The following is a 12,009-nucleotide window of genomic DNA, read 5'->3' as shown; positions in this document are numbered from 1 at the left end:
GGAGGGCATGTTAGGGTCCCACCCTAACTCCCTTATTTATGTCATGGGATCACATCATAGTCAAGAGTTAATAAAGCCCATATTAATATTTGTAAGTGGTTAACCCGCAATTAATGACGGGACCACAGTTAGTTGCAAATGGGCCGTAGTATTAGATAGATGGTATTAATAAAACCCACGGTATTGGCCCGTGGTATTGCATGTATGAGTCATATATAAAGGATAGAGACTCCCTGCGAGGAGCATTGTGTCTTATTTCTGGTAATCGAGCTCTGCTCTATTGGAGGTTGCCCCCTCGAAGAGGCATGTGAACATTGCTCGCTGAATAATAAAATAATTGCTATTCTGTGTTCTGGGTATCTTTTTCTTCGCATATTCTGTATTTGGGTATTATTTTCCAGGTTAAGAGCATAACAGTTATTCTCAAGGGAGGCTCTGAAATTGGTGCAGGCCAAAATTTTGGAGGGTGGTTGTTAGCCACTACAATAGGTTGATACACTTGAAGAAATATTATTGTAAACTTTTGACTGAATTGATTCACTCACCCTTATTCTTAACTTTAATGTTATGATTAACGAGTTTAAAATTTGTTTAGATAGTCTTCGGTGAAATCACATAACCAATATTTTTTCGTCGCGTTTCGAACCAGCCAATGTGGTTCATCGTCAGGACAAGTTGAAGAACCAATCCGGCTTAGCTGATTAAATAGAGTGTGTAGAGATTCCAACGGCTATATTTCTAAACGCGTCGACAAAATATTGGTTATGTGATTTCGCCGAAGACTATCTAAACAATGTTATGGATCACAGAAGTCTAAATTCCTTGAGTTTAAAATTTGTTCAAACTTTTATTGCAGATATTAGTAAGGAGGAGAATAGATATTGATCTTGATACACTTCAAGAAAGATAATAAGAGACTTTTGATTGAATTGATGCATCTTAAGTATGGTTATATTAATTTTGATGATGATATTAATGTCGTCCAAAAAATCAACATAGTAACTTGCCATTGAATTTGGTATACCTAAAGAAGTTTCTCGGTCATGTTTCCTATGCTAAGGCATTGTAAGAAGCATTTTATAAATTAGATGTTGAAGTTAGTGTAGAACTAAAGCTTTCGAATTTATATTCATAGATAGTGGTTGCGAGTGAGTTCTAATAATCAAATATTTGTAAAATAGAATATTCTCATCACAAATGTCATATATATTTATGTATATGACAAATGGTCAAGGGCAAAGCTATATAATATATAAATATTATATAGTAAAAATGAATGATAAAAACATATTGTCAGCTACGAGTGTTGTGTAGGTTTTAATCCTGTACCGAAATTACTTACAAACATATTTTTAAAACAAAAAATATATAATGGTGAAAACATAAAACAAATATACACAGAGACTTTCCTATCGATCCCAAAATCGAGACTACTAGATTGATTTTTCATTATATTCATTTCAATGTTACAATACACACACACACATATCTGTGTGTGTGTGTGTGAAAACATTCATAAACCCCAATCCATTAACCCTAGGTTAGAACATAACCATAGTTTCCTTGACCGAATCTACAAAATACCATGGGTAGAAAACCATCATGCCCGAAACCATGTGCAGAACCCATGCACAAAATTATGGGTAGGTCTACCCACCTAATTTGGGTCCTCATAGAAAAATAGAAATACTAGGGAACTCCACCAAACCCTATGCAGGGGGGTTTCCTACCCCACTGTGATCCCCCCGTTGTGCCCAGTGCCATGTACATCACTTCGGGTTGGTCATGGAAAGAATATAACACACACTCAACATGTTTCCATCTATATAGTTAGAGACATGAAAATATAATTAATGACCATAGGTTATTGTGGGTATTTTCTTTCCAATCATTCTAAAACAATAGAATGTTTAAATGCTAGGATACTATGCCATGTTTATAATAAAATTAGTCAAAATGAAGCTCTAGGAGGAATTGTTCCTATGTACTTAGACAAACAGTGTCAATGAAAATAAACAATAGTTTAGAATCCATCGAATTTCCAACGATTAGATTTCCTAGCTAGTTTTAAATGGAGACCATGAAAGAAGTATGATAACTTGAGGGATTTTGTAATAAAGAAGGGGACCTCATTCTTTGGGTTGTGTAGGTTGCATCTAAAGTAGATTTTCTGAATTAGACTGATGTGATAGGAAATAAAGCATGATAAGTGAAAACTAAGTTCTATGAAAGGATAAGTTCTAGACACAAGAGGATTTGTCCTCATGGTCTCATCTCTAAGGTGACCTACTATAGGCTATGATTGGAATCAATGAGCTTGTGGCTTAGTGGAACATATTTAATTTTCAACTTGTTAACTAATTGTCCCTAAGAAATAAGTTTTTATAGTTATTTGTCTAAACATTGAATTACTATTAGTAATGGTAAAAAGCAAATGTTGTTCTATTTCAATGAACTATCCTATTTCTATGTATATTGGGGTTAGGATGGGGTGGTGGTCATATTGTTCCATGATGGATAAATGAAAATAAGGATTATGGTGCTTATGGAAGCAATATTTTTTCATTTTGAGTATAAGTTCAAAAAAGAGTGAATTTGATAAGACTTGGACTTATGTTTTCCTTAGTTTTATGACCTTTTAGTGTGTTTTCAAGTGGCCACATAGGGACATGAAAATATAATTAATTGGCATTAATTATTGTGCATATTTTCGCAAGTCATTTTAAGACTAATATTTGTATACATGCTAAGATATAATGCCATGTCTATAATAAAATAAGGGGGAATGGACGTAATAGTAATTATGCTTATGTGGATAAAAAATAATTGTGCAAGAGTAAAATCAACAATAGTTGAGCATCTCTTAAGTTTCTAGATTTTAGACTTGGAATCTATTTTGTGATGGAGTCTAGGAAAGAAGTGGAATAGCTTGATACTTTATTTAGGTTGTGTACCTTGTATAGAAAATATATTTATTTAATTGGGATTCATGTAATAGGAAATAAATGATGATAAGTTCCAACCATAAGAAAAAATTTCTTCATGGACTCAAAGCTTCATCTTAGTCATGGAATTGATATATACTATGGTTGGAAACAACGGGCCTATATTTTGGTGGAACACACTTTCTTTTGTTGTTAGTTAATGAATAATTCAAAATCAAGAAGTGTTTATGATTATTTATGTAAACATTGAATTACTATTTAGGAATGTTTTATGTTTATATGTATGGTCCTATATTGCATATTTGCATGTGTTCATTAATAAATGGTAGGATAGAAAATTAATATGCTATCTAAGCTATGCAATGGTGGGTTTAGCTAGCTAAATTACTAGGCATGTGACAATGTGGTATTAAAGTAGTATCTATGATGGAAAACTTGTGTTTCTAAGTGGTATCTCACATTGTCACAAGTTAAATAAATTATTGGGTATGTTTTTTTTTTTTTCTCGATAAAGACTAAATCTATTAAGTAAAATATAGTACAATCAGGAGAAGCAAGAGACCGGCAGACCAGAAATGATGGATCCATCAACCTCGGTCCCGGAGGAAAGATTCAATTTCAGAGCTACATCAAATAATTTGAGAGCAAAGACTAACTAACAGAGTTTTACCCCAGAGGGTCAGAAACTACAACACAGTGTTTTTTCCCTTTCTTTTTGTTGACTTTTGTCCAGCCATCATGGGGAGAATGAGCTAGAACAACTTGAAGACTGGAATTCTCTATCTTCGGGAACTCCTTTTCCGATTCAGAGGAGGAAGTCTCATGGGCGCGTTTCTGGGAGATTGTTGTGACATGGGTGTGCTCCATAGTATCCGTGGGCGGAACCATCGGCTGAGGCGCTTGGTCTGGTTCTGAATCGCTTTCCTCATCCTCCATACTTGGGGAGCTAGAGCTCCCAGATGGCGGTGGTGGACAGGGAGCCCAACGCTTGGGTTTGGATTTTGCGAATATGCCCTTTTTCGTTCTTGCTGTCAGCGATGGGTAGGAATTCTGCAGGTGCCCTGTTAGGTGGCAATTTCGGCATCGGAAGGCAGTGTTTTCGTAATCTAGAAACTGGGTCCAAATAGAGTCATTGATCTTGAGATTGATTTGCTCTGGCAATCCCTTGCTTAAATCTAGCTCCACACATACTCTAGCATATGTATAGAGACCTTGTTGTTCCCTCTTGTAATCTCCCATTAAAAAGCAACCCAAGGTGTTGCCTATTTGCCTGTATACTTCTGTGCGCCACAGGTGTATTGGGAGATTTGGAAGTCTGATCCATACAGGGGCTTTAGTGATGACTGCAAAAGCTGGGTCAAAGTCTGGGAACCATGGAGTTAAGAAGAGGCCTGCTGAACCCATGAACCAAGGGCCTTCTTCTAAGGCGTTTTCGTAGTGCTCGGGGTTATCGAACAGCACTATAAAATATCCCTTTGCACAGAAATAAACCTTGCAACGGTCAGTCCAGTTGTCATTGATCCAGTCATAAAGATCCTTTGAGCGTGGCCAGAGCCCATTGAATCTGCAGATGATGGCCCTTTCAGCAAATTTTTGGGTGTCGTCTGCAAGGTCAGAGTAGGAGATCTCAACAGAGGGAACCTCCTCCAATTTGTCAACCAAAAAAGGCTTGGGTTTGGGAGGTTCCGGGGTTGCGGGTATCTCAGAGCGGACTGCAGCTTTGTAGGAGTATGGAGGAGCAGAAGAGGATTGCCCTGCAGCTCCACCTCTCAAGCGAAAGGAAAACACTAAAGAACTGTTGCTTTTTATGCTGTAAAAAGAGAGAGGAAGAGGATCTTCGAGCTGTTTACCTTGGAAAATAAGTCTCTATAGGGCTGAGGGGATCCCAAGTCTGTGCTCCTGATTTGCTATGAGGTTCTGCACCAGATCTGTAGGGTTTACCCAATGCAGAATGGTCTTGCCATAGATCTGTGCTATTTGAACCTGAAAGGGGGCAGAGGAATTTTCAAAAGATTTCTGGAGCAGCACGAGGCCATAATCTTTTGAGTCTCCCATCTCTTGACGCAAAGGAGGCAGCAGGAGAGAAGAGATCTTTTGCCTGAGGTATCTTTTGCTCCAACTCAGATCTGCTGCAAAGGGAAGGGCGACCAATCTGTGGAGAGGCCCCTGGCCAATGGAGGGGCCAGAGCTGCCATGGCTATGCGCTCCTGAGCTCAACGCATAGACATTTGCCTTTTCCTTCGGCTCAACCTCCGCATGGAGCTTCAACTCGGGTTCATGCCTCCAATAAATCCTAAGTCGATCCCTCCTTTCAGCATCAGGTCCACGCAGAGGCCAAGCGGCGGCCGAGGACAGGGAAGCGACAGTGGCTGCATCTTCGCAATTGGCTTTCGGTTCCATAACTCTGCTCAATGCCTGATGCGTCTCCGGCCTTCTTATCTGGAATGGATATGCCCCTTCAACAGCCGTGAGCTGAGGCCAAACGGAGGCCGAGGGTGCTGCAGCGGCGGCGGCTGTAGGGTTCATCTTTCGCAGCTCCGGCTTCGTCTCCCTCTACAACCAACACATTAACAGTCATAAATTATTGGGTATGTTAAAATGTAGTATCAAAGCTATTTGTCATAACTTTGGGTTATATTATTCAAAATTGACATGTATATGGAGACATTTTAGGTTGTATGTAGAGTGTTTGGAAAAATTTCTTAGTGGAGTTTAGAAAGAATGGATGTTATTAATGAAGGATTTCTATAGAATGTTGAAACTTTCACAAGTGTATAAAATAAATAATGTAGAGGAAAAATAATAGTAAGGGATGCAAATATTTGTATCGAATGGTAAAAATGTCATAAGACTACATCATGAGAAACTGCATGGATTTTACAATATTTAAGAAATAACTTAATTATCTATGGGTGCGTTTTCACCTAGACTCATGAACTTCATTATGTTTTCAAATACCAATTGTAAATACCATGAGTTACATAAACGCATGGGTGAATAGCATCAATCACTATGGTAGAATATAACCAATGCTCTTATATGGTAAAATATAATTATATAATTAGACATTTATCTTGTTTTCTTCATATTTGTTCATTTCCATGCATTTTGATTTAGTTCAGCCTTGTGATACTATGGAGCACACCCATGGTAACAATGGGATTTTCACTAGAAAACAAATACTGACCATGGTGATATAAATGTTAAATTTTCACACTTCTCTAGGATGATTCAATTACTTTAGCCCAATTAAATTCCTCAACTAGTAATATTTCAATAATTATCATTGTTTCCAATCATCAACAATAATTGAAGATACAATTCTCTAGGATGATTCAATTACTTTAGCCCAATTTAATTCCTCAATTAGTAATATTTCAATAATAATCACTGTGTCCAATCATCAAAAATAATTGAAGATAGAAAATTAAATGATATGAAAAAGGAGATAATTAACACATCAAAAGTATACACCAGATCTTCAGACAATGACCAAGGAAAAACCCACTATGGGGAAAAAACTTTGGAATTATTCTTCTATTAGATTGTCATAAAATGATTAATAGAGAGTACAATGAGCCAAGACAAAAGCATCCAGCAAAAGTAACCCAACAACTTTTAGAAATATGTTCCCAACATAAATATAGATTAGAGACAACTTTTCTTGTCTGTAGTCAACTGTGGTCAAAATTTGTCAAATTGTAAGCCTAGATGCAAACTACATGGACGAAGAGGTATGAGTGTAGTTTTGAGCTTCTAACTACATGGATGAGCCTATGTGACTATGGTTGTAACCAAAAATGTCTTGGATCAAGCTTGTGGTTGGAAACAAAAACCTTAAACATACATGCGAGCTTTGGACACTACAATTTCAGACTTATACGAACAAATCATTGTGACAAAACTTCATACATTTACAAAACAATTAATGAAGAAGAGAAGAAGAATGTTCCTAGTGATGTACAAATTAACTTGAGGTAAATTTTATTTATAGGCTTCTAAGGGTGTCCATATTCATGTTAGGGTTGTCCTATCCTTTTTGAGACATGCAGGATTTTCTTCAAAAGTACACCTTCGCTTATCCAAATTGAGTGCTTCAATAGTCAAAATTGGTCCTCTCTAAAATTTGAATCTATTCCCACAGTTGGAATTTGTCACTGAGATTCCAAATTAGCACTCCCTCTCAGCTAGGGAGAAATTCCAACTACATCATGAGATAATCATATGTATTTGGTTGTCATATCATGTTCCATATCTGCACAACTCTATCTCCTGAAACATTCTTGAATATAAAGAAGAATAATTGTCAAGGAATAGTAAATACCACCCTCTCAAAATAATAAGGAAGGTCTTATGGAACACTCTAACCTCATGTAATCTGATTGGGGAGAAAACATCTTCCACCCTACGTCGAGCAATAGGATTCATACCATAGGGGAGAAAACATATTCCAACCTATGTTGATCAGTATAATATCTCATCCATCCTAATTCTCCAAGGTATTCCCAAAAATTAACCTCAAGTCATGTGGTAGAACACATGCATTATAATTAAATGTGAAATAAGTTTGGTGAGTAAGGATTGCACAACCCCAAGCTCTCTCTCAACCCATTAGCTAGACAGGGAGTGATAATCCCAACAAGCCCAGCTTGTGGGTATGATACCAAATAGGGTATACTCTGCATAGAACAAGATAGGGGAGAAACATCTTCCACCCTATGGGTAATAGATAGGGTTGATACCCTATTTTCCAAATATCCTTCAAACCTAAGAGTTCTCTATATTAATTCCTCACCTTGGGAGCTCGAACACTATGGAAGAGTCGAATCAATGTTCTTGATCAGTGATGCCCCTTATTAGGAGTGGTCACATTTGTTAATCTAGTACAATTTATTCTTTAAAAACCAAGAACTTCCCTTTCAGAAAATCCTCGGTGAGAATATCTAAAACCTGCTCATTTTTTTATATGTCATGGAGTTTAAGGTCTCCTCTATTTACCATGTATTGAATGTAATGATATGAGATATGTATGTGCTTGGAATTTTCATGAAATATGAGATTATTGGACAACCATATCCCACTCATTTTTTGGCAATATCGTACAATAGTTTCTAAGACCTGGTCAAATATATCTCTAGAGAGCTTCCTCAACCAATCTACTTCAAAGATAGCCATGTTAATGGAATTTTTCTCATCCTCAAAGTTACTCAATGCTATAGACTTATCCTTCCTTCTCATCTAAGATATTATGGTAGGTCAGATGATAAAACAATATCAAGATGTACTCTTTATGTTGATAATGTTTCATCCTGAGTCAACATTTGTATATTCATGAAGTTGAACATCTGTGGCATAGTATCTTAAACGAAAGGTGATCATCCCATGAAAATATACCATAATGTGTTTGGTATCAAACCAAAGTGCATGGAGAGGATCATTCATGAATTAACTCAACATATTCATTGATAGCATATCTCTGGAAGTATGTTCATTAAGAACATCAGAGTTCCAATCAACTATCTATTCTTACATGGATTTTCCAAAATTGGTCATACAACTTCTCCAAATAGATTTTTGAAATTAATTTCCATCAGTGTGGGTAGGGACTTGCATTTTTTCATTCCAAATATCTCCAACAACTTCAAGATATATTTTATGTGTTAAAAGGAAATATCATAGGGACTTTTCCCCACATCAAGGCCTAGGAAATAGTGCATGAGACAAAGGTTATTCATCTTAATTTCAGAGCCTAGTTTCCTCTTACACTCAATCATTAGGGGCTCCCTACCTATCAAGAATAGATCACAACATATAAAACCAAAATCAACAACATACCTTTGACCACCTTTAAGAAGACGTTAGGATCAGCATTGCTTCATGTTAATCCTAGATTCACCAAGTAACTGTCTATGAGAGCAACAATGCTCTAGGGCTTATTTCAAACCATATAATGCCATATTCAACCTAAAAACATGTGCCTTTAGATCCTCTACTTCAAATACCTATCATTTATGAGCATAGACTTCTTCATGTAACATGCCATGAAGTAATGTTGTCCTCATGTCCACTTGATGAAGGGTTCATCCTTTACTTGCATCAAGAGAAACTATCGAACAAATGGTTGTAAATCAAGACACATGTTCAAATATATCAAATAATATTATCCCTCTTTTTGGGAGAATCCTTGGGTCACAAACCTTGCCTTATATTTCTTAATACTTCCATCAACTCCATGCTTGATCTTTAATAACCATTTCGATGTAATTGCAGATTTCCCCTTCGGTCTTCACACAAAATGTCATAAATCATTCTAATAATTGATTCATATTCTACGACTATAAAATCCTTCCAAAAAAATTCTTTCATGACTTCTTCAAAGGTTGGGCATTTGGATTGAATCACAGCTCTCATAGCTGCAACATGTCCCTAGTACCATCATGGATTATTGCTTTCTCTAAATGATCTTCTAACCAAATTGTGCCTCTTGTCATCTTATAATATGTCATAAAGCCAAACTGACCTCTTCCTAGAAGGAGGACCACATGGAGGAGGATCTAAGGGGTCCTTGGCTCCATGGCATCGTAAAAAATGTCTCTCTCATTTCCCCTTCAGTCTTTGCACAAAATGTCATATATAATTCTAATAATTGATTCATATTCTACAACTATAACATCCTTCAAAAAAAATTCTTTCATGACTTCTTCAAACGTTGGGCATTTTGATTGAATCACCATTCTCATAGCTGCAACATTTCCCTAGTACCATCGTGGCTTCTTTCTTTCTCTAAATGATCTTCTAATTGAATTGTGCATCTCATCATCTTATAATGTGTCATAAAGCCAAACTGACCTATTCCTAGAAGGAGGATCACATGGAGGAGGATCTAAGGGGTCCATGGGTTCCATGGAATCATCAAAAATGTCTCTCTCATATTTGTGCATGGAAGGACCATCTAAAATATCCATATCATCATTCCTTTTCTCAGGAGGAGGAGGTAGAGGAAGGTTCCTTGCTTTCCCAAGGCTAGCATCTTCGTCAAACTCTAAGTCCCTTTTAATTTCAACCTTCCTTTAACCAAGAATATGTATCCTATATGCTTTAGAATCTTCATAAAATTAGACAAATGTACCTTTTCTTCCCATGACTTCTAGATTGTTTCTTTTGTCCTTCGGCACATGGAAATATATGGGGAAACCAAAGATACATAAATGGAACACATCAGGCTTCACACCTGTGAATAATTCTTCAGAGTTTTTTTGTCCAATGCTTGATGATGTGTTTTGTTTTGAATACATACGACAAAATTTGTTGCTTCTCCCACTACAACAAAAAGGATCATTGTTGAGGGTCATGCCTATCACAAACCTTTAAGGTCCATCACTAATGTAGCATGTGGTGAGAATCCTTAAAAAAATGTTGTTGTAAGTGTCTATAGTGATGGTCATTTAAGTTTTATGACCAAATCCATTTTCAATGACACTTTTAGTGAGGGTCCTTAAATGCCCGTCACTAATTGTCTCTTTGGTGACACTTTTAGTGACAATATTTTATTGACCCTCACCAACGCTCTTTTTGTTACTTTTGGTGATGGAAAAAAAACATTCATCATCATTGATCTTTCTAATTATTATTTATGATTATATGCGCTTGTTGCTATATCTTTTGTCAACAAATGATGATTTAAGACAATTTTTGTGGAGTCCCTTTTATTATGTGTCCAAGTTTATAGTGGTTAGAGTCAATCAATTTGTTAAGAAGTAATTAGTGTGTATAATTTCCCCCAAGCAATGAGAATATATTTTTCCTATGAGTCAACACATGATTCATCTCTATTAGGTTTATTATCTAGAAAATTTCCTTTAGATAAAGTTACAGTAGTGTATGTAGCAACTCTATTATTTAATACATAGTCAAGCTCTATAAATTCTATTAATGAGATACACCTAACACACCTCGACACTAGTGGCACACCTTAACTTGATTTGGCAAACACAAACATTCCTTGGCACCTCGCATGTCTTGGAGCATCTTTGTACGTATAACATCTTTCCATGACTAGGATGCCCAAGAACATGTTGACATGCCATAGCGTAGAATAACACTCTCCTAACATGTGTTGGGATTCCCTGTAGGCCCTAGCATGTGCAAGAACAACTTGGCATGGATTTATTAGTGTGCTTAGCATGTCCCTATTCAAAACTATAAATTCTTGAATTATTAACCCTTTTATGTGTTAATTTACTTTCATTTTAGCTTGTTTCTTCCTTTTGTTGACTTGACACAAATTGGCATAACTTTACACCCTGCACATCCTAGCATGCCTTAGCACCTCGCATATGTTGTCATTCCTTAGCACTATTTGACACATGGGAGCACACCTTCAAACTACCTAGCACACTATGGAACTTCTTCATGTGCCTAATATTCCCTAGCATGCATTATTAGTGCTTAGCATACCTTCTCACTCCCTCCTTGGAATGACAACTAGCACTCATTAACACTCCTTGACATAACCTCATTTTAATTCACTTCCGTGAATTTTGACCTAGTGCTCCCTGTGTTGTCTTATTACTCCCTTACACTACTCAGCATTCATTGGAACTCTTAGCACACCTTAGCAATCTTTGTCATGCCATGCCACTTCATAGCATGCATAACATTCCTAACACACATTGGCACTTGACAAGTGTTGGCACTTGGAAAGTATTAGCATGTTTGGAATGTGTTGAGATGACTAGGTATGCTCTGGCATGGTTTAATATTAAAGTTATTTGATATCAATTATCAAAAATTAGATGAGAAGAAGCAAAAGAAAATTTGGAACTTAAAATGCACAAACACTTGGCACTTGGAACCTATTGGCACCTAGTGTTGGTGTTCCTATCATGCCCCTCATGGAAAAGGTAAATTGATGACTTTTTAACCCTCTTTTTTGTTCATTTCCTTTTATTTTAACTTGTTTCTCCATTTTTTTCCCCGACAGATCATGGCACGCATTGTCCCACGCTTACACATCTTGGAAGGCCTTAGCACTTGGCACATCTTAGCATGTTGGACATGCCTT

Source organism: Pinus tabuliformis, chromosome 7 (assembly GCF_031772625.1).
Source record: "Pinus tabuliformis cultivar Carrire ecotype Pingquan chromosome 7, CPIR1, whole genome shotgun sequence".
NCBI classification, from domain to species: domain Eukaryota; kingdom Viridiplantae; phylum Streptophyta; class Pinopsida; order Pinales; family Pinaceae; genus Pinus; species Pinus tabuliformis.
The sequence above is the reverse complement of the archived record's forward strand: the minus strand, read 5'-3'. Positions refer to the sequence as shown.